This window comes from Salmo trutta, chromosome 4, assembly GCF_901001165.1.
Source record: "Salmo trutta chromosome 4, fSalTru1.1, whole genome shotgun sequence".
In the NCBI taxonomy this organism is placed as follows: domain Eukaryota; kingdom Metazoa; phylum Chordata; class Actinopteri; order Salmoniformes; family Salmonidae; genus Salmo; species Salmo trutta.
In genome coordinates, this window is record NC_042960.1 from 39,816,732 (window position 1) to 39,843,357 (window position 26,626).

Sequence of the window (26,626 nt, forward strand, 5' to 3'; positions counted from 1 at the left end):
AGTACGACCCTGCCTCACACAGGAAGCGGCGCAGGTCCTAGTCCAGGCACTTGTCATCTCCCGTCTGGATTACTGCAACTCGCTGTTGGCTGGGCTCCCTGCCTGTGCCATTAAACCCCTACAACTCATCCAGAACGCCGCAGCCCGTCTGGTGTTCAACCTTCCCAAGTTCTCTCACGTCACCCCGCTCCTCCGCTCTCTCCACTGGCTTCCAGTTGAAGCTCGCATCCGCTACAAGTCCATGGTGCTTGCCTACGGAGCTGTGAGGGGAACGGCACCTCCGTACCTTCAGGCTCTGATCAGGCCCTACACCCAAACAAGGGCACTGCGTTCATCCACCTCTGGCCTGCTTGCCTCCCTACCTCTGAGGAAGCACAGCTCCCGCTCAGCCCAGTCAAAACTGTTCGCTGCTCTGGCACCCCAATGATGGAACAAGCTCCCTCACGACGCCAGGACAGCGGAGTCAATCACCACCTTCCGGAGACACCTGAAACCCCACCTCTTTAAGGAATACCTGGGATAGGATAAAGTAATCCTTCTACCCCCCCCCGAAAGATTTAGATGCACTATTGTAAAGTGGTTGTTCCACTGGATATCTTAAGGTGAATGCACCAATTTGTAAGTCGCTCTCGATAAGAGCGTCTGCTAAATGACTTAAATGTAAAAATGTAAATGTTGCATAGCTGTGTGTTTTAGCCTGCAATCCTGTTCGTTCGATCATTTTCTTGTATTGTTTGTTATGTGTTCAATAAAGTCACTATGAGCACTCAACCCGCTGCGCCCATTACATGATACAACATTTTGAACAGAAATGCAATGGTTCATTGGATCAGTCTAAAACTTTGCACATACACTGCTGCCATCTAGTGGCCAACATCTAAATTGCAGCTGGGCTGGAATAATACATTATGGCCTTTCTCTTGCATTTCAAAGATGATGGTTAAAAGAAAATACAAAAGAATGGTTGGTTTTGTCTTTGCATTATCTTTTACTAGATATATTGTGTTATATTCTCCTACATTCCTTTCACATTTCCATAAACTTCAAAGTGTTTCCTTTCAAATGATACCCAGAATATGCATATCCTTGCTTCAGGACCTGAGCTAAAGGCAGTTAGATTTGGGTATTTCATTTTAGGCAAAAATTGAAAAAAAAATGTATTTGAGGTGCAGAGAGAACCCTGGTTCAATACCCTGTCAGTCCCATGTGCATAAACTTTGACCACTGTGGCTAAAGGACAGCGACCTATACAGTCTATGAACCAAGTGCACTGACACTTTATAGAAAATATTTTAATTGCCATAATAAATAGATACGTTGATAAAGGACATCCTTGTTTTACACCCCTAGATAATGTAATATTCTATCAACAATACAACGATACATCCAGCGACATATTAATTTAGTTGCATTTAGAGTAGACTGCTCTCATCTGCATGTTGATCAGCCTGTGTTTGTAAAGCATACATTAAAGGGATACTGGGAGATTTAGATTAACTCATAGATATGTTTGTGTCTCTGCGTGAAGTTTGAAGAAAATCAATGTTAGCTTATTGCAATTGCTGGAAGTCTCCAGGTACAGTAGCCAGCTCCTCTCAAAAGCAAGGAAATAGACCTAACTACTCCAAAGTTAGGTGGATGGTCATTTATAGTCTTACAAAGCTGTACATAGTAATCAATATTTTATAAATTCTCACAGCACACTCACAAATCATATTGGACAAGTCATAGATAGCTAGTACTATCTAGCTCAAAACTGAAGCACTGTCACATTGTCGGAGCTGGCCAGCAGTGTTGACATGAGACGTCACGCACAATCTATCCTTGCGCCCATGGCAAATTAATGAAATGCGTACCTTGGAGAATATAGTTCCAAACAGAATTGCAATTGAAATATTATAGTTTAATATACAATGCATTCGGTAAGTATTCAAACCCCTTGACTTTTTCAACATTTCTTTTGTTACGGTCTTATTCTAAAATAGATTTTCTCATCAATCTACACACAATACCACATAATGACAGAGCACAAATAGGTTTTCAAAGATTTTGGGAAATGTCTTAAAAATATAAAAGCTGAAATATCACATCGTATTCAGACCCTTTACTCCGTACTTTGTTGAAGCACCTTTGGCAGTGATTACAGCCTCAAGTTTTCTTGGGAATGACTCTACTCCCATTCGTCTCTGCAGATCCTCAAGCTATGTCAGGTTGAATGGGGAGCATCGCTATTTCAGGTCTCTCCAGAGATGTTTGATCAGGTTCAAGTCCGGGCTCTGGCTGGGCCACTCAAGGACATGCAGAGACTTGCCCTGAAGCCATTTAGGGTCTTTGTCATGTTGGAAGGTGAACCGTTGCCTCAGTCTGAGGTCCTGAGTGCTCTGGAGCAGGTTTTCATCAAGGATCTCTTTGTACTTTACTATGTTCATCTTTCCCTGCCGCTGAAAAACATCCCCACAGGATGATGCTGCCACCACCATGCTTCACCGTAGGGATGATGCCAGGTTTTCTCCAGATGTGACACTTGGCATTCAGGCCAAATCTTGGTTTCAGCAGACCAGAGAATCTTGTTTGGCAAAATCCAAGCTGGCTCTCATGTGCCTTTTACTGAGTAGTGGCTTCCATCTGGCTACTCTACCATAAAGGACTGATTGGTGGAGTGCTGCAGAGATGGTTGTCCTTCTGGAAGGCTCTCCCATCTCCACAAAGAAACTCTGGAGCTCTGTCAGAGTGACCATTGGGTTCTTGGTCAACTCCCTGACTAAGGCCCTTCTCCCCCTATTGCTCAGTTTGGCCCGGCAACCAGCTCAAGGAAGAATCTTGGTGGTTGCAAACTTTTTACATTTAAGAATGATGGAGGCCACTGTGTTCTTGGGGACCTTCAATGCTGCATACATTTTTTTCGTATCCTTCCCCAGACCTGTGCCTGTCTCGGAGCTGTACGGACAATTCCTTTGACCTCATGGCTTGGTTTTTACTCTGACATGCACTGTCAACTGTGGGACCTTTATATAGACAGGTTTGTCCCTTTCCAAATTATCAGTTAAGACCCAAGTGCAGACTGTGTGAAGTAACAATGTTTAATGTAACAGGGGCAGGCAAACAGGTCAGGGCAGGCAGGGGTCGATAATCCAGAGTAGGAGCAAAGGTACAGGATGGCAGGCAGGCTCAGGGTCAGGCAGGCGGGCTTGGAGTCAGGACAGGCAAGGGTCAAAACCAGGAGGGCGAGAAAAGAGAAACTGGAAAAGGCAGGAGCTGAGACAAAATGTTGGTTGGCTTGAACAAACAAGACAAACTGGCACAGACAGACAGAAAACACAGGTATAAATACCCAAAGGATAAGTGGGGAAGGTGGGCGACACCTGGAGGGGGTGGAGACAAGCACAAAGACAGGTGAAACAGATCAGGGTGTGACACAAATCATGTTGTTACGTACGCCTCTTGGTGGAGGGAATGCGACACCCTGCTACAACTCAGCTCCCAGTGGAGTGAAAAAGGTATGTGTTCGTAGGTGCGGGGGAAGGACGACAGAGGCTGAGAAAAGCTACCGTTTACAGGGAATTTATTTCCTTCACACGGTAAACTGGGGGAAGGGGGGTGGACGGAACCAAAGCAAAGATATTAAAAGTTAAAGAGCCCCCTCTCCTACCTTACCTTCCTACACACTACTTACCTAATCTTAGCACCACCTGGCGCGCTAACCAAAATACAGGGGGTGGTCCGCCCAGGTCTTACCTAGTGTGCATAGACAGAGTAAATACTACTGGTTATGTATGCCCGCAGGCCTCTTGCCTAAACACTCCCAAGGTGCCTTCCCCTTCCCCCCCGGGAACAAATGAAACAGAATAATTCACCAAAGTTAGTGAACAATTTAAATAAACCAAAAAACACTCAATCCTATGGCATACACATACCTCTGCAGGAGAGGCTACAAAATACTTTACAACAACACTTTCTGACCAACAACCAACACAGCACACACAAAGAAGCTCCCTCCTAACAAAGAAACACTGGCTTTTCAAGCTGCGGAAGGAGTCGGTAATTGACGAGCCAGCTGTTTCCCCTGACGAAAGGGCGGGGTCTGAGCTCCAATCTGCAATGGGGCCGACCAATCGGCTGCTTGGGATCCAGGACGTCATCCTGAAATACACACATACACACATACAAACCCACAACAACACAGAAACTGGGGAACGTAACACATGTCCAATCAATTCAATTTAACACAGGTGGACTCCAATCAAGTTGTAGAAACATCTCAAGGATGATCAAAGGAAACAGGATGCATTTGAGCTCAATTTCGAGTCTCATAGCAAAGGGTCTGAATACATGAGGTATGAATACAAGTAAATAAGGTATTTCTGTTTTTATTTTACAAATTTGCAAACATTTCTAAAAAACTGTTTTTGCTTTGTCATTATGGGGTATTGTGTTTAATTTGGTGAGGAAAAAATGTATTTAATACATTTTGAAATGAGTCTGTAATGTAACAAAATGTGGAAAAACTCAAGGCGTCTGAAAACTTTCCGAATGTACTGTATGCTTAGAATACAATAAATAGAGTACAAGGTCCTAACCACCAAAGTTTATTTCCCTGCTTTTGAGAGGAGACTTACAGCTATTGAGCTAAGCTAAGAATAAGCTTATGTCAATTATCTTCAAACTGCATGCAAAGACATAAAAATTATATCCGTTAGTTAATTTGACTCTGGGTAAGTAAAAAAAAAAGGCCTAATCCCAAAATCTTGCAGCATCCCTTTAAGGACTGATTGGGAAGCCACTCAGACCTAAACTGTGTTTGCTCAATCCACATACAGTCCAAAAAAACTAATAGCAAAGATAAATGTGTATGGGTTGTAAGAGAGTATAATTATGTGTGTCTCAGGCAAATTGTTGGTAATGAGTCAAGAGACTGCACTCGTTCACATACATTAACTCAGCTATCATTACATACATTAAAAACCATCATTACCAAATTAGGGCTTTGATTAATCCCGTTAATGACACGGTGGAGCTCGTGGGAAAAGACACGGCCTCAGATGTCTGTTCGCCTCGCTGTGATGAAACATTGCCTGCATAAGATCTCTCTCTTTTTTCTCTCTCTCTTTGCTCTCTTCTGCGCTCTCTCTCATCTCTGTCTCTCCCCCTGTATTTCCTCTCTGTACCTTTCTCTCTCTCCTCTGTTTATCTCTCTACCTCTTTCACCTCTTTCTCTCTCTCTCTCTCTCTCTCTCTCTCTCTCTCTCTCTCTCTCTCTCTCTCTCTCTCTCTCTCTCTCTCTCTCTCTCTCTCTCTCTCTCTCTCTCTCTCTCTCTCTCTCTCTTTCTTTCTCTCTCTCTCTTTCTCTCTCTCTCTCTCCCTCCCTCCCCTTATGGTAAAACAGGATTGCTCTTGCACAGCACTGCCACTTGAAATGCAAACGAGGGGAATGCATGCAGCCGACTGCTAATGAGAACAGATCCCCATGATAAGGAGAGGGAGAGAGAGAATGGAAGGGGGTGAGAGAGAGAGAGAGAGAGAGAGAAGGGAAGTGGGTGAGAGAGGGGGAGTCGAGAGAGAGAGGGGGAAAGAGAGGGAGAAAGAGAGAGGGAGAAAGAGAGGGGGAGGGAGGGAAAGAAAGAGACAGATCGGGAAAAAGCAAGAGAGCGAGCAATAGAGAGAAAGCGAGGGATCGAGCGAGAAAAGGAAAGCGAAAGAGGGAGAGACGGTTAATAAATGGGTGAATACATTAAAAAGGTGAGGGAGAGAGGAGATCTGAACGGAGGATAAGAAGCGGCAGAAGGAACTGTGATGTCCCCAATTAGGACTGGTGTCACCCCCTGTCTGGGCCTCAGTAATAAAGCCCTCACTCTGTATTCTCCCTCACATGGGTCCCTCCCTTACACTCTGTTAACATTCTAATGTCCTGGCCGAGGAGCCCCACATTAATTACCTGGCCGTTTCGATGAACCCCTCAATCTCCTTCATGTTTGCCTTAAAATGGAAATCTGAGCTCCGGATTAGGACCGTTACATTAAAAACATAATAAGTACTATTTACCCAACTAGCAAGCATCTGTAGCCTATTAATACCGTGCGATGCAGCTGGTGTGGTCTTTCCTTCTTTCCGTATTGACTGTTTGGATATAGCCCCAATAAAAAGGTTACTATGATGTGAACCCTGTGATATTCCAAATGTTCTGTCTCTTTCTGGCCCTCTAATAGACAGCCTACTGTTTGAGAGAGGCCATGCTATGTTTCACTTTTTTACAGCTGTTTTACATGTATGCACATCCCCTCCAATCAATTCTTAACAGGCAGATCCAGTGATTTAAGGCAATATCCCAAAACAATTTCTGATAACATGGTCACTTATAATAAGAATAATAACCGTATTGAAAGGCATTTTTTTTCTACTGTATTATTGACTGTATGTTGTTTACTCCATGTGTAACTCTGTGTTGTTGTATGTTGTCGAACTGCTTTGCTTTATCTTGGCCAGGTCGCAATTGTAAATGAGAACTTGTTCTCAACTTGCCTACCTGGTTAAATAAAGGTGAAATAAAATTTAAAAAAAATAAAAATGTCTTTCTTGGCTTTTATTTCTCTGTCTATCTCTGTCTCTCTATTTGTCTCATTCTGGCATTTCTCAATGGAGAACAATCGTCTTGTTCTGTGGTCTCTTATGTACCATAGTAGATAGGAAATTGCAGTGGTATGGACATTCTTTAGATACACTGACTCCAAATTGACAACTTTCATCTGGTAGAAACCACGGTTGCTGTATTGTTTTCAGAATGAAGTGAACCCAAAAAAAGGGTAACCCATTTTGGTGTATGTGTGTGTGGTGTGTGTGGTGTGTGTGTGTGTGTGTGTGTTCATTCGTTCGTGCACAAGCATGTGTGTCACCAGAGACGTGTTCTTTGGGTGGTAATATACAAGAGAAGACCCTAGATAAAGGGGAAAGATTACATTTGTCCCCCTGTGCAGCGGTGCAGAGCTGCCTGTGAGAGGAGGCTGAGAGAGAAGAGAGTCAGAGAGAATGTAATGGTTGTATTACTGCATTCCACCATGCATTATTAATGTTAACGTGATCAGGACAGGTGGACAAACCCAGGAGAGATATCACTGCTTAATGAAAAGACTTCATTCTTTTTCTCTCTCTTTCTTTCTCTCTCTGTCTCTTTTTCTTTCGCTCCCCTGCTCTCTCTCTCTTTCCCTCTGTATATCTCTTGTTATATCTCTCACTTTATCTCTCCCTCTCTCTCTTGCTCCCCCCCTCCCTCTGGAACAGGCCGTAGCAGCTGTTATTGTTGCATTGAGAGGTGTTAGCTCCTGTGCCACAGTGGGTAAGGTAGCCCCTCTATTTAATTTACAAATAACATAGCCTCTCCTAATTGACTCTGTTCATAGACCAGCCATGTGTCAGCGATGTGGTCGCGCCTGTCTACATTTTAAATGAGGAGGTAAATAGGTTTTAGTGCTACATGGATAATTTGTGTTTCCAGTCAGTCGGAGCATATCAAAATTGTCAGTCGATAAATTACCCCGATAACTGGTTTTTGATATATAAAAATGAACAAATCCTTTCCAGGAATTGAAATTATGAAATGAAAATGATTGGCCTTTGCATGGTGAGTCTTCGACATCTTTCTGGGCAATAAGATGAACACCCATTAGTTAAAGGATAGCGGCATAGACATAAATTAAAACATAATGTTGACACACAAGCCCCCCTCCCCCCACACAAAGAGAAAGTACCATACAGCCACTTAAAATGGAATGATTTGGTTGAATGGCAGATTTATTTTGCAGTGGGGGGGGGGCGTAGAGTGTAGCAAAACAGTATCAAACACACGGCCAGCAGAATGCTCTCCGACTATTAGAGCTGTATTTTATAGTGCAGTGTATAACGTTATGTATTTTGTATGGAGTGTTCACAAAGAAGTTATCGCTGCTCACATTCCGGTAGACTGACCTGAGTTTTCCTCCATCTCGGCAAGAACTGGCTAGATGAGGAAACTTTGAGCTGCTCTTTTATAAATATAAAATCAAATCAGAGATTATTTGTTTTATTTGCACTATTATCACCAATATAATGTACCAAATGTACACTATACAGAACATACACAGTTCAGACACATCAAACTATGTCCAAATGTACGCTATTCATACACATCAAACTCAATCCAAACACACAATATTCAAATGTATTAAACTATAAAAAAGAAAACATCCTTTTCACCCACGCAAAGGCCCTATGCTCTTTTTGAACGGATTCTATGTTGAGCTGAGGTAGCATACAGTCTTTTCAGTCTAACACACTCTACAGTGCATCTGTTATATTTTCTGGTGTTTTAGAGGAGATCCAAATATACAAGGTAACACACTAAAACCTACTTGACTTCTTTATGAATCAGTGTAAACAATGATTTTACTTAGGAGAACATTGAGTCAGTCTGGTGTCCATCTTCATATCTAGAACGGTTCTGAGGCCTTCCAAGTCCACTATAATACGCTGCAATATGTTTTAAGTCCTTTACTGCCCCCTGCTGTGTTGTGGTGGTATTACAGGGATACATCAGAGCAGCTGACAGTGGCTGTATGGCAGGCAGGTGGCTCCTGTGGGAAATGCACACCTCAGTGAATACAGATCCATTGTAGCTCTAAGAGCACTGATCTAAAGAAGGAATGAAATATATGCTTGTCGGTAATCAAAAAGCAATTTTACTGGCTTAGAGATGGACACAGATGGGTTTTGTCAGTTTCCATTATTTCATTGAAAGCATAAAGCACAGGTATGATTGTGCTACACAACAGTTCTTCTGTCCCTGCATGCATGCCCATGTGTATTATTTGAGGGAGTAGGCCTTTACACAAATATGTTAGTTTAGGTACCAGTAAAATATTTGACAAAATAATTGAGCACACTAACATGCACATGTACACACACACACATACATACATATATATACTGCTCAAAAAAATAAAGGGAACACTTAAACAACACAATGTAACTCCAAGTCAATCACACTTCTGTGAAATCAAACTGTCCACTTAGGAAGCAACACTGATTGACAATACATTTCACATGCTGTTGTGCAAATGGAATAGACAACAGGTGGAAATTATAGGCAATAAGCAAGACACCCCCAATAAAGGAGTGGTTCTGCAGGTGGAGACCACAGACCACTTCTCAGTTCCTATGCTTCCTGGCTGACGTTTTGGTCACTTTTGAATGCTGGCGGTGCTTTCACTCTAGTGGTAGCATGAGACGGAGTCTACAACCCACACAAGTGGCTCAGGTAGTGCAGCTCATCCAGGATGGCACATCAATGCGAGCTGTGGCAAGAAGGTTTGCTGTGTCTGTCAGCGTAGTGTCCAGAGCATGGAGGCGCTACCAGGAGACAGGCTAGTACATCAGGAGACGTGGAGGAGGCCGTAGGAGGGCAACAACCCAGCAGCAGGACCGCTACCTCCGCCTTTGTGCAAGGAGGAGCAGGAGGAGCACTGCCAGAGCCCTGCAAAATGACCTCCAGCAGGCCACAAATGTGCATGTGTCTGCTCAAACGGTCAGAAACAGACTCCATGAGGGTGGTATGAGGGCCCGACGTCCACAGGTGGGGGTTGGGCTTACAGCCCAACACCGTGCAGGACGTTTGGCATTTGCCAGAGAACACCAAGATTGGCAAATTCGCCACTGGCGCCCTGTGCTCTTCACAGATGAAGCAGGTTCACACTGAGCACGTGACAGAGTCTGGAGACGCCGTGGAGAACGTTCTGCTGCCTGCAACATGCTCCAGCATGACCGGTTTGGCGGTGGGTCAGTCATGGTGTGGGGTGGCATTTCTTTGGGGGGCCGCACATCCCTCCATGTGCTCGCCAGAGGTAGCCTGACTGCCATTATGTACCGAGATGAGATCCTCAGACCCCTTGTGAGACCATATGCTGGTGCGGTTGGCCCTGGGTTCCTCCTAATGCAAGACAATGCTAGACCTTATGTGGCTGGAGTGTGTCAGCAGTTCCTGCAAGAGGAAGGCACTGATGCTATGGACCGCACGTTCCCCAGACCTGAATCCAATTGAGCACATCTGGGACATCATGTCTTGCTCCATCCACCAACGCCACGTTGCACCACAGACTGTCCAGGAGTTGGCGGATGCTTTAGTCCAGGTCTGGGAGGAGATCCCTCAGGAGACCATCCGCCACCTCATCAGGAGCATGCCCAGGCGTTGTAGGGAGGTCATACAGGCACGTGGAGGCCACATACACTACTGAGCCTCATTTTGACTTGTTTTAAGGACGTTACATCAAAGTTGGATCAGCCTGTAGTGTGGTTTTCCACTTTAATTTTGAGTGTGACTCCAAATCCAGACCTCCATGGGTTGATAAATTGGATTTCCATTGATTATTTTTGTGTGATTTTGTTGTCAGCACATTCAACTATGTAAAGAAAAAAGTATTTAATAAGATTATTTCATTCATTCAGATCTAGGATGTGTTATTTTAGTGTTCCCTTAATTTTTTTGAGCAGTGTATATTTAAACTCAGTTTTTCACAATTTCTGACAATTTCTAAAAATGTCCTATCTTAGGTCAGATAGGATCACCACTTTAGCTTAAGAATGTGAAATGTCAGAATAATAGTAGAGAGAATGATTTATTTCAGCTTTTATTTCTTTCATCACATTCCCAGCGGGTCAGAAGTTTACATACACTCAATTAGTATTTGGTAGCATTGCCTTTAAATTGTTTACCTTGGGTCAAACATTTGGGTAGCCTTCCACAAGCTTCCCACAATAAGTTGGGTAAATGTTGGCCCATTCCTCCTGACAGAGCTGGTGTAACTGAGTCAGGTTTGTAGGCTTCCTTGCTCACACACGCTTTTTCAGTTCTGCCCACACATTTTCTATAGGATTGGGGTCAGGGCTTTGTGATGGCCATTCCAATACCTTGACTTTGTTGTCCTTAGGCCATTTTGCCATAACTTTGGAAGTATGCTTGGGGTCATTGTCCATTTGGAAGACCCATTTGCGACCAAGCTTTAACTTCCTGACTGATGTCTTGAGATGTTGCTTTAATATATCCACATAATTTCCTTCCTCGTGAATCCATCTATTTTGTGAAGTGCACCAGTCCCTCCTGCAGCAAAGCACCCCCACAACATGATGCTGCCACCCCCGTGCTTCACGGTTGGGATGATGTTCTCCGACTTGCAAGCCTCACCCTTTTTCCTCCAAACATAACAATGGTCATTATGGCCAAACAGTTCTATTTTTGTCTCATCAGACCAGAGGACATTTCTCCAAAAAGTACGATCTTTGTCCCCATGTGCAGTTGCAAACCGTAGTCTGTCTTTTTTTATGGCGGTTTTGGAGCAGAGGCTTCTTCCTTGCTGAGATGCCTTTCAGGTTATGTCGATATAGGACTCGTTTTACTGTGGATATGGATACTTTTGTACCTGTTTCCTCCAGCATCTTCACAAGGTCCTTTGCTGTTGTTCTGGGATTGATTTGTACTTTTCTCACCAAAGTATGTTCATCTCTAGGAGACAGAGCATATCTCCTTCCTGAGCGGTATGATGGCTGCGTGGTCCCATGGTGTTTATACTTGGGCACTATTGTTTGTACAGATGAACGTGGTACCTTCAGGCGTTTGGAAATTGCTCCTAAGGATGAACCAGACTTGTGGAGGTCTACAATTTTTTTCTGAGGTCTTGGCTGATTTCCTTTGATTTTCCCATGATGTCAAGCAAAGAGCCATTGAGTTTGAAGGTAGGCCTTGAAATACATCCACAGGTACACCTCCAATTGACTCAAATGATGTCAATTAGCCTATCAGAAGCTTCTAAAGCCATGACATATTTCTGGAATTTTCCAAACTGTTGAAAGGCACTGTCAACTTAGTGTATGTAAACTTCTGACCCACTGGAATTGTGATACAGTGAATTATAAGTGAAATAATCTGTCTGTAAACAATTGTTGGAAAGATTACTTGTGTCATGCACAAAGTAGATGTCCTAACCGACTTGCCAAAACTATAGTTTGTTAGCAAGACATTTGTGGAGTGGTTGAAAAACAAGTTTTAATGACTCCAACCTAAACTTCCGACTTCAACTGTATATATGTATGTGTGTGTATATATATATATATATATATATATATATATATTTATATATATTTATGTATGTATATTTATATATATATATATATTGTACACTCAGTGTGTGTGTGTGTGTGTATATATATATATATATATATATATATATATATATATATATATATATATATATACACACACACTGAGTGTACAATATATATATATATATATATATATATATATATATATATATATATATATATATATATATATACTGAGTGTACAAAACATTAGGAACATGATCCTAATGTTGAGTTGCACCCCCTTTTGCCCTCAGAACTGCCTCAATTCGTCAGGGAAAGGTTTTGAAGCGTTTCACAGGAATGCTGGCCCATGTTATTTCCAATGCTTCCCACAATGTGTTGAGTTGGCTGGATGTCCTTTGGGTGGTGGAACATTCTTGATACACACAGGAAACTGTAGAGTGTAAAAATCCAGCAGTGTTGCAGTTCTTGACACACTCAAACCGGTGTGCCAGCCACCTACTACCATACCCTGTTCAAAGGCACTTAAATCTTTTGTCTTGCCCATTCACCCTCTGAATGCTACACACACACAATCCATGTCTCAATTGTCTCAAGGCTTAAAAATCCTTCTTTAACCTGTCTCCTCCCTTTCATCTACACTGATTGAAATGGATTTAACAGGTGACATAAATAAGGGATCATAGCTCATAGGATTCCCCTGGTTCGTCTTTGTCATGGTATGCTGTATACAGTGCCTTCAGAATGTACTCACACCCTTTGAATTTTTCCACGTTTTGTTGTGTTAGAGCCTGATTTTCAAATGGATTAAATTGAGAAGTTGTACACACAACCCCATAATACCCCATAATGTCAAAATGGAATTACGTTTTAAGAAACGTTTACAAATGTATTAAACATGAAAAGGTGAAAAGTATTCAACCCCTTTGTTATGGCAAGCTTAAATAAGTTCAGGAGTAAAAATGTCAATAAGAAGTCACAAAATAAGCTGCATGGACACTGTGTGCAATAATAACATTTAAGATGATATTTTAATGACGACCTCATCTCTGTACCCCACACATACAATTATCTGTAAGGTCCCTCAGTCGAGCAGTGAATTTCAAACACAGATTCAACTACAAAGACAAGGAAAGTCTTCCAAAGTCTCGCAAAGAAGGGCACTTATTGGTAGAAGGGTAAAAATAAAAAAGCAGACATTGAATATCCGTTTGAGCATGGAGAAGTTATTAATTACACTTTGGATGGTGTATCAATACACCCAGTTACTACAAAGATACAGGCATCCTTTCTAACTTTTCTAGTTGCCGGAGAGGAAGGAAACCGTTCAGGGATTTCAACATGAGGCCAATGGTGACTTTAAAACAGTTACAGAGTGTAATGGCTGTGATAGTAGAAAACTGAGAACGGATCAACAACATTGTAGTTACTCCACAAAACTAACCTAAATGACAGAGTGAAAAGAAGAAAGCCTGTACAGAATACAAATATTCCAAAACATGCATCCTGTGTCACACCCTGATCTGTTTCACCTGTCTTTGTGCTTGTCTCCACCCCCCTCCAGGTGTCGCCCATCTTCCCCATTATCCCCTGTGCATTTGTACCTGTGTTCTTTGTTGCCATTTCGTCTCGTCAAGCCTACCAGCTTGTTTTTCGTACTCCTGTTTTCTTGAGCCCGTTTTCTAGTTATCCCGGTATTTGATCATTCTGCCTGTACTGACCCTGAGCCTGCCTGCCTGCCATTCTGTACTTTTTGACACTGCCCTGTATTACTGACCTCTTCCTGCCCTGACCATGAGACTGCCTTCCGCTCTGTACCTTACGGACTCTGCCTGGACTACCGCCTCTGCCTGCCCTTGACCTGTCGTTTTCCTGCCCCCTGTTTTATAAATAAACGTCTGTTATTCAAACTGTCTGCATATGGGTCTTATCCTGAGCCGTTATAATACGAACTGGCCATGACCCTGCAGACTCTGACCTGGAGACTGCCCAGCTCATGGTGCAGCACGTCTTCCGGATCCATGGACTTCCGGTGGACATGATCTCCAACCAGTTTCCTCAGTTGTCGTTCTGGAAGGAGTTCTGCACGCTCATTGAGTTGTCGGCCAGCCTGTCCTCCGGGTTCCAGCCTCAGTCTGACGGCCAGTTGGAGCGAGCCAATCAGGACCTAGAGATGACTCTTCATTGCCTTGTCTCTGCCAACCCCACCACTTAGAGCCAGCAACTCATGTGGGTAGAGTAAACCCGCAACACCCTCCCCTGCTCAGCCACTGGTCTCTCGCTTTTGAGTGTTCCTGGGATATCAGCCCTCGCTCTTCCCGGAGCAAGAGGAAGTGGTCAGCATAACCTCGGTCCAGATGTTGGTCCGTCGCTGTCGCCATAAGACCACCTCCAGGTATCAACAACATGTGGACCACCACCGGACCCCGGCTCTACTTTATCATCTCTAGCAGAGGGTATGGCTGTCCACTCGGGATCTACCCTTCCGGGTGGAGTCCCACAAACTTTCCCCACATTTTATCGGGCCTTTCCCCATCACCAAGACTCTTAGCCCCTCTACTGTTCATCTTCTGTTGCCCCGTACCCTCCGTATACATCCCACTTTTCATGTGTCTAGAATTAAACCTGTCTCACAGCCCTTTGTCTCCTGTTTCCAGGCCCACCCCTCTCCCCCATCTCATTGGCTGCCAACCGGCGTACGCGGTGAGGCGCCTCCAGAAGGTTCGGCCGTGGGGCAAGTGATTCCAGTACCTGGTTGACTGGGAGGGCTAGGACCCGGAGGAGAGGTGCTGGGGAGGGGGGGGGGGGGCGATACTGTCACACCCTGATCTGTTTCACCTGTCTTTGTGCTTGTCTCCATCCCCCTCCAGGTGTCGCCCATCTTCCCCATTATCCCCTGTGCATTTGTACCTGTGTTCTTTGTTGCCATTTCGTCTCGTCAAGCCTACCAGCTTGTTTTTCGTACTCCTGTTTTCTTGAGCCCGTTTTCTAGTTATCCCGGTATTTGATCATTCTGCCTGTACTGACCCTGAGCCTGCCTGCCTGCCTGCCATTTTGTACTTTTTGACACTGCCCTGTATTACTGACCTCTTCCTGCCCTGACCATGAGACTGCCTTCCGCTCTGTACCTTACGGACTCTGCCTGGGCTACCGCCTCTGCCTGCCCTTGACCTGTCGTTTTCCTGCCCCCTGTTTTATAAATAAACGTCTGTTATTCGAACTGTCTGCATATGGGTCTTATCCTGAGCTGTGATATCCTGTTTCCATTAAGGTACTAAACTAAAAAACTGCAAAAAATGTGGCAAAGTAATGAACTTTACATCCTGAATACAAAGCATTATGTTTGGGGCAAATCCACCAAAAGACTGAGTACCCCTCTTCATATTTTCATGCATGGTGGTGGCTGCTCCATGTTATGGGTATGATTTTAATTGGCAAAGACTAGGGACATTTTTGGGATAGAAATAAATGGTTTAGAGGCTAATTCCTAGAGGAAAACCTAGTTCAGACTGCTTTCCAACAGACACTGGGAGACAAATTCACCTTTTAGTAGGACAATAACCTAAAACACAAGGCCAAATATACACTTGAGTTGCTTATCAAGATGACATTGATTTGTGCCTGAGTGCCCTAGTTACAGTTACTTAAATCAGCTTGAAAATGGCTGTCTAGCAATGATCAATAACCAACTTCACAGATCTTGAATAATTTTTTTAAGAATAATGTGCAAATATTGTACAACCTAGGTGTGAAAAGCTCTTAGACTTACCCTGAAAGATTCTAAGCTGGAATCGCTGCCAAGGTGATTCTAACATGTATTGACTCAGGGGTGTGAATACTTATGTAAAGGATGGATTGACATTTAAAGAGTGGTTACCTGGAGGGAAATGGCGGAAGGTCATGCTTTTTCAATTTCCGTCAAGGGGAGGTTTAAGTAAAAATAAAAAATATATAGTCCAGGGGAGGGTCATGTAATTTGTAATTGAAATGTTTCAAAATTCCATTTTCAATATTTCACAGTGTTTTAGAATGAGTTGCTTATTAGGCTATATATTGATGTGTGCCCAAAGGCATCTCTCATCTCTGATTCTCTGCTGCGCTCCCAATATCAAGTGGGCATAAGCTATTTAGTGTGGTTTCAATCAAATGATCCATAGCCTATATGCTACTGTAGATAGCATGCGATGTGCATGCTCGAAGAATCACAGACCAAAGTTAGATTTCTAAGATAGCTGCTAGGATGTTCTAAATATAGGCTGCATTACACACTGCAATGGCTGTTCCAACCCTGAACCTCGGCCTGCTCTGCTCTTGCTGGTCAAACACATTTTGTGTGCTGCATAACCAATGGCTGTGCTGTGTTGGCCTACAGTGGCAGTTCAGAAGGAGAGTCAAAGGCTTCTTCCGAATATTTTTATTTATCAGGTCTAGTCCAAAAAATGCAAAACAAATATTGCGCACGGACTAGCCTATAGGCTATAGCCTATGTTCTGTTCAGTTTGAGAAGGAGAGCGCGATGATAAGGAGGACCGGAGGTCAACTTTGATAGCTTGCTACTACAATAATTGATTTAATTAAAAACAATCTGTTTCTTGCCCATGGTGTATTTATCAGAGTTATTGACCTCACAATAAGCCAGATTCGAGTGACTTACATTGTGGTGCTAAAACTTCAAGCAGCAGCCACGGCATGTACAATTGGAAATGGACAGCTTATGGTGCTGAAAGTAGGCACATTTAATTAGACTTTACTAACAACAAGAGGGCTTTGTGTTGGAGCCTATTTCTTCCTATTTAAAATAAGAGGTAGGCCTACCTGTTTGACAACCGAAATTAGGCTATAGGCTGCTATATCCATAGACGTGTCAATTCCTCCATCCACCATGTACTCTTTAAAAAGCCCACTTCCGTGTCAGTGAAGGGCTGTAAAGACCAATACTTGAATATGAGATGGTATGAAATAGGTATATCATTTATCAAAGCAAATGACAAAAAGCAAAGGCCTTGTTAGCTTAAGATTTTGAGGAAAATAAAACGGGTCCGATTATATAAAGTGATCTACTGTATAACAACGTTTTGTTCCTCTGTACTTTATGCTAGAAATGAGCTGTAAAATACCCGGGAAAGACTTGACTCCAATGTATATGTGAATATCATTGTTACGTTTCTTTGACAATCTGAAATACGACCTTCTATAGCCGAGTAGACAAAACATAGACTGTGCTTGGAAAGTAATTTCATTCTGTCACTATCAATTAATTTAAGCTTTCCACGTTCTGTACAATAGAAGATGTTTAAACCCAGACAGCTTTTAGGGAAACACCTCTCTCTGGGTTAAGGCACGGAAGAAGAGTAGCCAACAGTTAAACTTACATTTTTCTGTGTTGTCAGGGGTGTAAAGGTTGGCCTAACTTTTGAAAGTACCATGCTCAGATTCCTAATGACGTCTCATATTTAATTATTTGCGAACAGGGCCAGTTTCGTTGCAAACAAGACACACTGATTTTGCATTGGAGAAATATGAACACCTAGGCCTATCTCTTTGTCCTTTCTTAGCTTGTAATTTCGGCAATTTCTGTGGTATTAAAAAAGATTCTGCTAATATGTACAATTATATAGAATTGCATGAAATGTTTATAAAAGGCTTTTCTTTTCTCTGACCTGCAAATACAATAATAGATTCAAGCATTGCTTTTACTATAAAGGCAATATTTCCACCTCTACTCTTGTCCCCGGTGGTCTGCGAACCCACAACCTTCTGGCCCGCAGCCTTGTGCGCTATTAAAATTAATACAAACCCATACAATGGTTTTATAATGAAGAACAGTATGTATAACTGCATATCTAAGGTTCTGGTCTGTCCAAGAAGTGAGGGTGAAAGGTAGACATGTTCTCTGCTATCCACTTTGTTTTAATCATTATTTTGGGTATAGGGGAGGGTCACATGTCTTTTTTTTCAAGCGTTCAGGGAGGGTTCAGGGAAAATATATTTGCTGAAGGGAGGGCCATCCATTTTCATTTCAGAGAGGTCTGTTTTCTCCATGTAACCCTTATTATAAATAATGTTCACTCCCTAAATGAGATATCTGTATTTCATATTCAATACATTTGCAAAAATATCCAAAAAGATAATTTGCCTTTTCATTGTGGGATATTGTGTGTGGATGGGAGAATGTATTTTTTTTAAATGCATTTTGAATTCAGGCTGTAATACAAAAACATGTGCAATAAGTGAAAAGGTGTGAATACTTTCTGAAAGCACTGTTTGCAAATTTGTTGAAAATGAAATACAGAAATAATTCAATACATGTTACAATCACTTTTGGCAGCTATTACAGCTGTGATTATTTCTGGGTAAGTCTCTAAGAGCTTTGCACACCTTGATTGTACAATATTTGCACATTATTATTTTTAAAATTATTCAAGCTCTGTCAAGTTGGTTGTTGATCATTTCTAGACAGCCATTTTCAATTTAAGTCAAAATTGTAACTAGGCCACTCTAGAACATACAATGTTATCTTGGTAAGCAACTCCAGTGTATATTTACATTTTAGACATTTTAGTCATTTAGCAGACGCTCTTATCCAGAGCGACTTACAGTAGTGAATGCACACATTTCATTTTCATTTAATACATTTTTTTTTTTTTTCGTACTTGGCCTTGTGTTTTAGGTTATTGTCCTGCTGAAAGGTGAATTTGTTTCCCTGTGTCTGTTGGAATGCAGACTGAACCATGTTTTCCTCTAGGACGCTGCCTGTACTTAGCTCTATTCCTAAAAAACTCCTTAGTTCTTGCCGAGTGGCGCAGCGGTCTAAGGCACTGCATCTCGGTGCTAGAGGTGTCACTACAGACCGTGCTTCGATTCCAGGCTGATTGGGCAGCGCACAATTGACCCAGCTTCGTCCGGGTTACGGTTTGGCTGGGGTTGGCCGTCATTGTAAAAAATAATTTGTTCTTAACTGACTGTCCTAGTTAAATGAAGGTTAAATAAACACAAATTATAATTAAAAAAATTACATGATGTAGCCACCACTGTGCTTGAAAATATGAAGAGTGGCACTCAGTGATGTGTTGTGTAGGATTTGCCCCAAACATAACACTTTGTACTCAGCACATAAAGTTAATTTATTTGCCACTTCTTTTTTTCATTTTTACTTTAGTGCCTTATTGCAAACAGAATGCATGTTTTGGAATATTTTATTCCGTACAGGCTTTCTTCTTTTTACTCTGTCAATTAGGTTAGTATTGTGGAGTAACTACAATGTTGTTGATCCATCCTCAGTTTTCTCCTATCACAGCCATTAAACTCTGTAACTGTTTTAAAGTCACCATTGGCCTCATGGTGAAATCCCTGAATGGTTTTCTTCCTCTTCGGCAACTGAGTTAGGAAGGATGCCTGTATATTTATAGTGACTGGGTGTATTGATACACCATCCAAAGTGTAATTAATAATTTCACCATGCTCAAAGGGATATTCAATGTCTGCATTTTTTATTTTCACCCATCTACCAATAGGTGCCCTTCTTTGAGAAGCATTGGAAAACCTCTCTGGTCTTTGTGGTTGAATCTGTGTTTAAAATCTACTGCTCGACTGAGGGACCTTACATATAACTATATGTGTGGGGTACAGAGATGTGGTAATCATTCAAAAATTATGTTAAACTATTATTGCTCACAGAGTGAGTTCATGCAACTTATTATGTGACTTGTTCAGCACATTTTTACTCCTGAGCTTATTTAGGCTTGCAATAACAAAGGGGTTGAATACTAATTGACAATTTAGCTTTACATTTTTTATTAATATTTCAAAGTATTCTATGGTGTTTAGGCCAGTGACACAACATCTCAATTTAATCAATTTTAAATTGACTGTAACACAACAAAATGTGGAAAAAGTAAAGGGGTGTGAGTACTTTCAGAATGCACTGTATACATTAACCCTAACATATTAAATTCATTGTTCTGTTCTGTTCTGTTATGTTATCTGTCAGTATTTCTCTGGTTGATAGTAAAGATATAAACATAAACACAGATTAAACCAATGTAACTCAATTAAATTATATTGCTATATTGTTGCGTATAAATTAGGAATAGAATGTGAGTGAGCAGCCCAATAGTAATACTTCCTCTAAATAGGCGAGGGTTGCCCCTGTGCACGTCCTGCCTGTTTGGTTGGGGAGGAGGACAGGTTTGCCTGTGTATAAGGGTCCAGGGTAGACTGGGCCAGGGTAGAAGAAGCAGAGGGGGTGAAGTGCAGACACCCAGCCACCCAACACTTTGACAGGCAGCTCAGGTTTTGTTTACCAGCAGTATCCCCATCCATGCTGATGAGGACGGAAGACGGCAGAAATAATGCATAAGGAAGGCTACACACACACACACACACACTTAGCTTTGCACACACACAGCTCCTCAGACAGGTATGACTGGGGTTAATGTAATACTTATGGAGGTGTTATGGGAGGGATGGGTACGTATGGGGGGATGATTTGGGTGTGTGTGGATGGAGGGATGGTGAATAGGAGGGAAGGATTTGGGTCTGTGCTGCCGCCTCCTGCCAACGAAGTCCCTGCTAACCAACTGAGCGCAGCTCCTCATCAGCCTGGATTAGCTGCATGTCAGGATGGAGGAGACATGAGAGTGGCACTGGGTTGATAAGACACTGCACCACCACTGGCAGCCAGACACATACAAACACTCACCTCCTATATATCCTCCTCCTCTTCCTCCTCTTCCACCACCACCTCCTCCTCCTCTCCCTGTTACAGGCTTTAGTCATGGGACTACGTTAGGGGATTCCAGGAACGAGGAGACGCTAGGAAAATAATGATGGGATTAGATATCCTGGATGAGCTGTTGGAAGCCGTCATGTTATGAATGTGAATGATATGATGTTAGTGTCTGTGTCCCAAATGTTCCCCTATTCCCTATAGTGTACTACTTTTAACCGGAGCCTTATTGTCCATGGTCAAAAGTAGTGCACTTAATAGGGAATCGGTTTTAATTTGGGATAAAGCCTATGTGTGTGTTATTATCATGTCACCTTAGATGAAGAGCAGGTTATGTTGTAGCCGCTGGGTCACACTTATCATTGTCCTTTATGTACAAATCCCTATCTTCGATATCAAATTAGGAGAATTGTATTTCCAGGTGGCAACAAGCCAGGTATGTTTTTTCCGGGTACTGTAGGTTGTTAGTAACAAGTATGAGAGGTCTACAGTAATAGAGTTAGGCCAGGATGTCCTTTCTGAACAACTTGTCCAGTGAAAGCTGTCATCATTTTTCAATAGAGCAAAAAAATAAACATAGTAGTAAAACCTAGAATTTATTGTGGCTTTTGGTAGCTAGAACATTGTAGCTACGCCCGAGGCTAAAGCTTACCTGTGCTTTTATACATACTTTATTCTTACCTGTTCTCTTGCTATGTCTTGGACCCTGTATGATAGCTTTCTGCTTCAATTCCCCAGCCACAGCAAGCTGTTTGAATTCACAAGGTTGTGAATAAAACAAGCCTGGCCTGTTTCTTCTGCTCGAGTAGCTTAGTGTATAATTCAGGATCTTGCCATTGGTTATAAATTGCCAAAGCCCACATAGAGAGCAACAATATCCCACCTCTCAGGTCTGGTATGATGGCTAAAACAACACAAACAACAGACAACTAACTGTCCATCAGGCAAACAGCTAATAGAAAATGAATTAAAGAAAAGATAGGAAAAGTGGTAGTTATCCAATAAAGTGGAAGCATTTGGTGTGGTGATAACCAGATAATGAAGGTTGGTGTGAACGGTGGTGTGGGTGAGTTTGGAGTGGACTAACACCATGGCAGAGCTTAGCAATAGTCAATGGTTTGTGGTGCAAAGGAGAGGTCTGAGGAAGCTTGATGTAGACAGCAGTATGCAGCTAGCTGGCTTTCTGTAGCGAATGAAGGTTAGTGTGTATGGTGGTGTGGGTGTGTTGGGAGTGAACACCACACCACAGTTTGTCAGTAATCAGTAGTTTGTAGTTAAAAGGAGCACTGAGGACTCCTAGCATGGACAGCAGTATGCAGATAGACTAGCTGTGTCTCACCACAGCGAGCTATCTAGCTGCATACTGTTGTCCACACCACGCATCCTCTTTACCAATACCACAACAATTCACAAACCCCTGATTATTGCCAAGGTGTGCTGTTATGGAGAATGTAGCATGGACAGCAGCAAACAGTAAGCTACCCTTTCCATAGCGAGATAGAGCTGAGAGAGCAGCCTGGCTAACAAAGCCACCGCCACCAGCCTGGTCTGAGGGAAACATGGAGCCTGAATATTTTATGACTCCTCCGAGCACAGAGAGACTACAGAACTGGACTGGCTATGATTGGAGAGGTGTTGCTCAGTGCTCACCAAAGGTCAAGACAAGAACCAACATAGAGAAACAGAAGCAAAAGGCTTGTTTGAGGAACACCAAAACAATACATCTTCCTGGTAAGTACTGTATACAATGCTGTAAAGCGCCACATATGTAGTTTTTCTATACTTTACTACTGCTCTATCTCTGTTACAACCAAACACATACCGGTAACTGCCAAAATAAAGGGAACACTTGAGTAAATGAGGGCGACAAAGTATATTGAAAGCAGGTGCTTCCACACAGGTGTGGTTCCTGAGTTAATTAAGCAATTAACAATCCAGCATGCTGAGAAATATGCATTACTATGGGACAGCTGGAAATTTCATTTCAATATTGAAACAATGTTGCAAATGTCAGAGAGACAGACAGCAAGGTTTATACAGATCTCCGATATTGAAAACTAATTGTTAGTCTAAAAGAAAAGTGAGATAATGTCTAAATGCTTTTTATAGTGGTGATCATGTTTATAAATTGCTTGGCTGGGTTGATGAGACAGTGGATTGAGCAGTCAGATGGAATAGAGTAAATAGGCATTTTAACGTCATAGATTTTGCCACTGGTAACTTGTGGAATAGACACCGGACGGAGTGCGGTTTTAACCAATCAGCATTCAGGATTATACCCACCCGTTGTATAATTGTATGATATGTAATGACATGCTCTGACGATGAGTATATGTTCTTGATATGCTTAGACTTTGTGTCCCAAAATAGCAATGTGAATGCAATGTCATTCCTCACTGAGTCCTCTTGCAATGTGAGCAGAAGGATATCGAGTCCTTTTCCAAATCAGTTCTCTAAAAGTGGACTAAATGTGCACCAACCTGCATCCATTACTGTCCATCTCACAATTCTTCCATCACCGTATAGTTTAGAATAGATGGAGAAGACTATGGAGGTCCTGCAGAAATTAGATTTATATATTTTATTGTCGTAATCCCATCCAGTAAAACCAGAGAATTTATGGAGAATTGGTCAGTTTGCACACTCAAACAAACCACTAGCCACAGACCCATGCCAGACAATTAACTAGACTACTCCTCTCAAACCCATTACTGGCTACCAGTTTGCCTGTATGCTATCCAGCAGTGTTTCAGAGCAGCCTGCTGCCTATATGCCTGGCTGCCGACTGAGACTTGGTACTGGTCCAGTCCTGACCAGATGTAAGCCTGAGGGGAGATCTGTCCATGGTCATGCTATAGGTCAGGGTTAATGGTTATTCCGAGGATCCATGTTAAGCACTGTTGAAGTCCAGCCTCTACAGTATGTCACCCTGCGAGAGCCCTGCCAGGTCCTAGTTCCCATCCCCGGGAGAGGTCAGAGGGCAGAGGGACCATTAGTCTCAGTCCTGCACTTCATTAGCCCTGGTTAAATACGGGTTTCCTCTACAGGGATGGCAGCAGCGTAATGGCTGGAACCTGCATTGGCTCTGTCTAGCTTTTCTCTAGTGCCATGGTCTGTCTCTGTGCTGTATGTGACCGTAATAACTGCCATATGTTTCATGTGGTCTGAGTGTCTCTCCTGTGAGAGGAGGCTATATCAGGTCATATACAGTAGCTTTGAAGGTGGCTGAGTTTTGTCAAGTAAACATATCCACAGTTACTTATATATCCAGTGACGTACGTATACAGCTTTCCTATCAAACCCTGGATGCACGTCCGTGTATGAACTTTCCCCTCAGATATGTTTGTCAGTAATAGACTGACAAGGAGGCCTAGAGTGTTACACATCGACAGGCCCTATTTTTCTGCTTTGAGAAAACACTCTTATGGGTCTTTTACACTGTCATCGATGGAACAGTGGCCTGCCACTATCCTTTTGGCCTTTCTCTCCACTGGAGAAGGACATCTCTCCAAAGTGCTACCAACCACTGGTGGGCGACGCTGGCCGCTAGCTGCTGGGCTAGCTGTCTGCTAGGTGTCAGAGCTGTGATTGCTTTCTGACCTAGGCTGCCTCTATTATGTCCATAATAAAACCTCCTCTTCCTCTGCAGCTGAACTTTAAGTGGGAGAAGCCGCCTGCCTCGCCGCACGCCTTTCCCTTTGATTTCACACGGCCGCTGGCATTTGATCCATAACGTGTCTCTTCTTCAGCGACCATGCGTCGTGATACCTCCGGGACCCCCGGGAACTGCCATCATGGTACAGTAGCCTTGCTGGAAGGCTTTGGTCTCACCAACACTCATCCCTGGCCTTTACAACAACTCTTTGATGAAGGGCCTTTTGACCAGATACAGGAGGCCATTTTAAGGACCTTTAAGGAGAATCTCATCTCTCTTGACAGAAGAACATGACCTTGATGATGGAAAACTAGCCTAACTACCGTTCAAAGTTTCCGTTCCGTTTCGCAAGGAGCGACAAGGTATTTGATATGACAAAAATGTCAGACGGGAAAAATGTCAGATGACAAAAATGTCAGTTTATCAAAGTAATTACCAGAAGTTAGAGAGAAACAAATCACTGTCTTCAAAAGGACATAACGTCCCTGGTGGAGGAATATTCCTGTGGATGGGCAGTCTTCTGTACCACTGTTATCTCCTTATTGTTTTGACAGTCTTTGGTCCTGATGTTAGCTCAGCAGCACGTCTATCAGAAAATGCAGCTGACTGGTGCAGTGCTGTAGGAGACGAACTAGACGGCAGGCCGATATCTCTCTTTACTGGGGGTATGGATTTGTCATCAGATGCTTTTGGAGGTGGAAGAAAGAGAGAAAGAGAAAGGGATGGTCACAGTGAGAGATGGGGGGAGTTGTGGGGTAGGAGAAGGGGAGAGGGGTGAGAAAGGAGAGTTAGGGGGAGTCTTTTTGAAGAGCATGGATGCATCATCCTATAACTTGGCGAGTTGGCTGCACAGGCCTGTCTGTCTGAAAGGACCCATTGATCAGCCCTGAGTCTCGTGTTCAACTCTAAACACTATCCTTCATCCCAACTGTCACTAAGCCATCAACATCAAATCTAGCCACTTTCACATTAATTTGGCAGGCCTAAGAGCAGAGGAGATTGGAACTAGCTTTCTCTCAGATTCTCCTACAACCCCAATGGGCATGGGAGCGATAGAAAAAGAGCCCACTAGACTAGAAACACCCTGAACTGCTGCCTGCTGCCACGTCTCTGGCAGCCATTACCGCCTTTCTTGTGATTTTGTGACAGTTTTGGATATGTCACCTTCTGATCTGATGCGGTCGAGGGCTCGAGGGTGTGGGCTGGAGTAGAGAAGATGGAGTAGAAAACGAGCACTTTGCATTCAATTACTCCCTTTTTGGTCGTTGTTCCTCTGCCATGTGAAGAACAAAGACACACAAACAGACATCCAGAGGTGCTTTCTCCCATTTTTCATCCCTGTTGTCAAATTAATTTGGGTCTGTACAGTGTTTTCCTGGTTGCTGGATGGATGGCATGTGATTTATTGATTTATTTTTTCCTCTCTTCCATCTCTCCCTCCTTCCATTTGGAGGCTTGATGGAACAACAGGGAGGGTTTGTGTCCCAGAGGAGGGCTGTGTAGTGTACAACTCTGTACACGCCACTTTACACCAGCAGTCACTGTCGGGAACATACAGGAGAATTCAATTTACACTGCTTTTAGACAAATGTAAACATACCGCATGCAGCTGCAAATCTCCAGAGCACAGGGTCGTCAACCCCAAGCACGCTGGAATGTGATTTTGTGAATATGATTCCACAAAGGAAGTGTAAATTAGACCAGGTATATATTATATGAAAAATCTTCCATTATCTCTCCAAAGCCCCTTTGCTGTGAAAACACTTTATTTCACTGGTTGCCTTTAAAGTTCAAATTATGCCCGCGGAAAGTACTGTCAAACTCCTTTTGAAAACCCAACCTAATTATACAGATATATAACTGAAGAGAAAAGAAACGGTCACACATTCTGGGTTTGAAAATGCATGGATATATGGATGTTTCCGGTCCTACTGATGTTACTGATATTTCCATGGCTGATGGTGTCTTCAATTAAAACGGTAGTTGTTTGAATTAATTTCTCTCCCCATGGAGAGAGACAGAGGGGGGTTGGAGGGGGGTCGTCAGACTGCGGCAGGCAGACAGACAGACTCAAGGTTTCTGGAGGAAAGTGATGTCTTGAAGAGGAGTGATCCCCTGGCGCA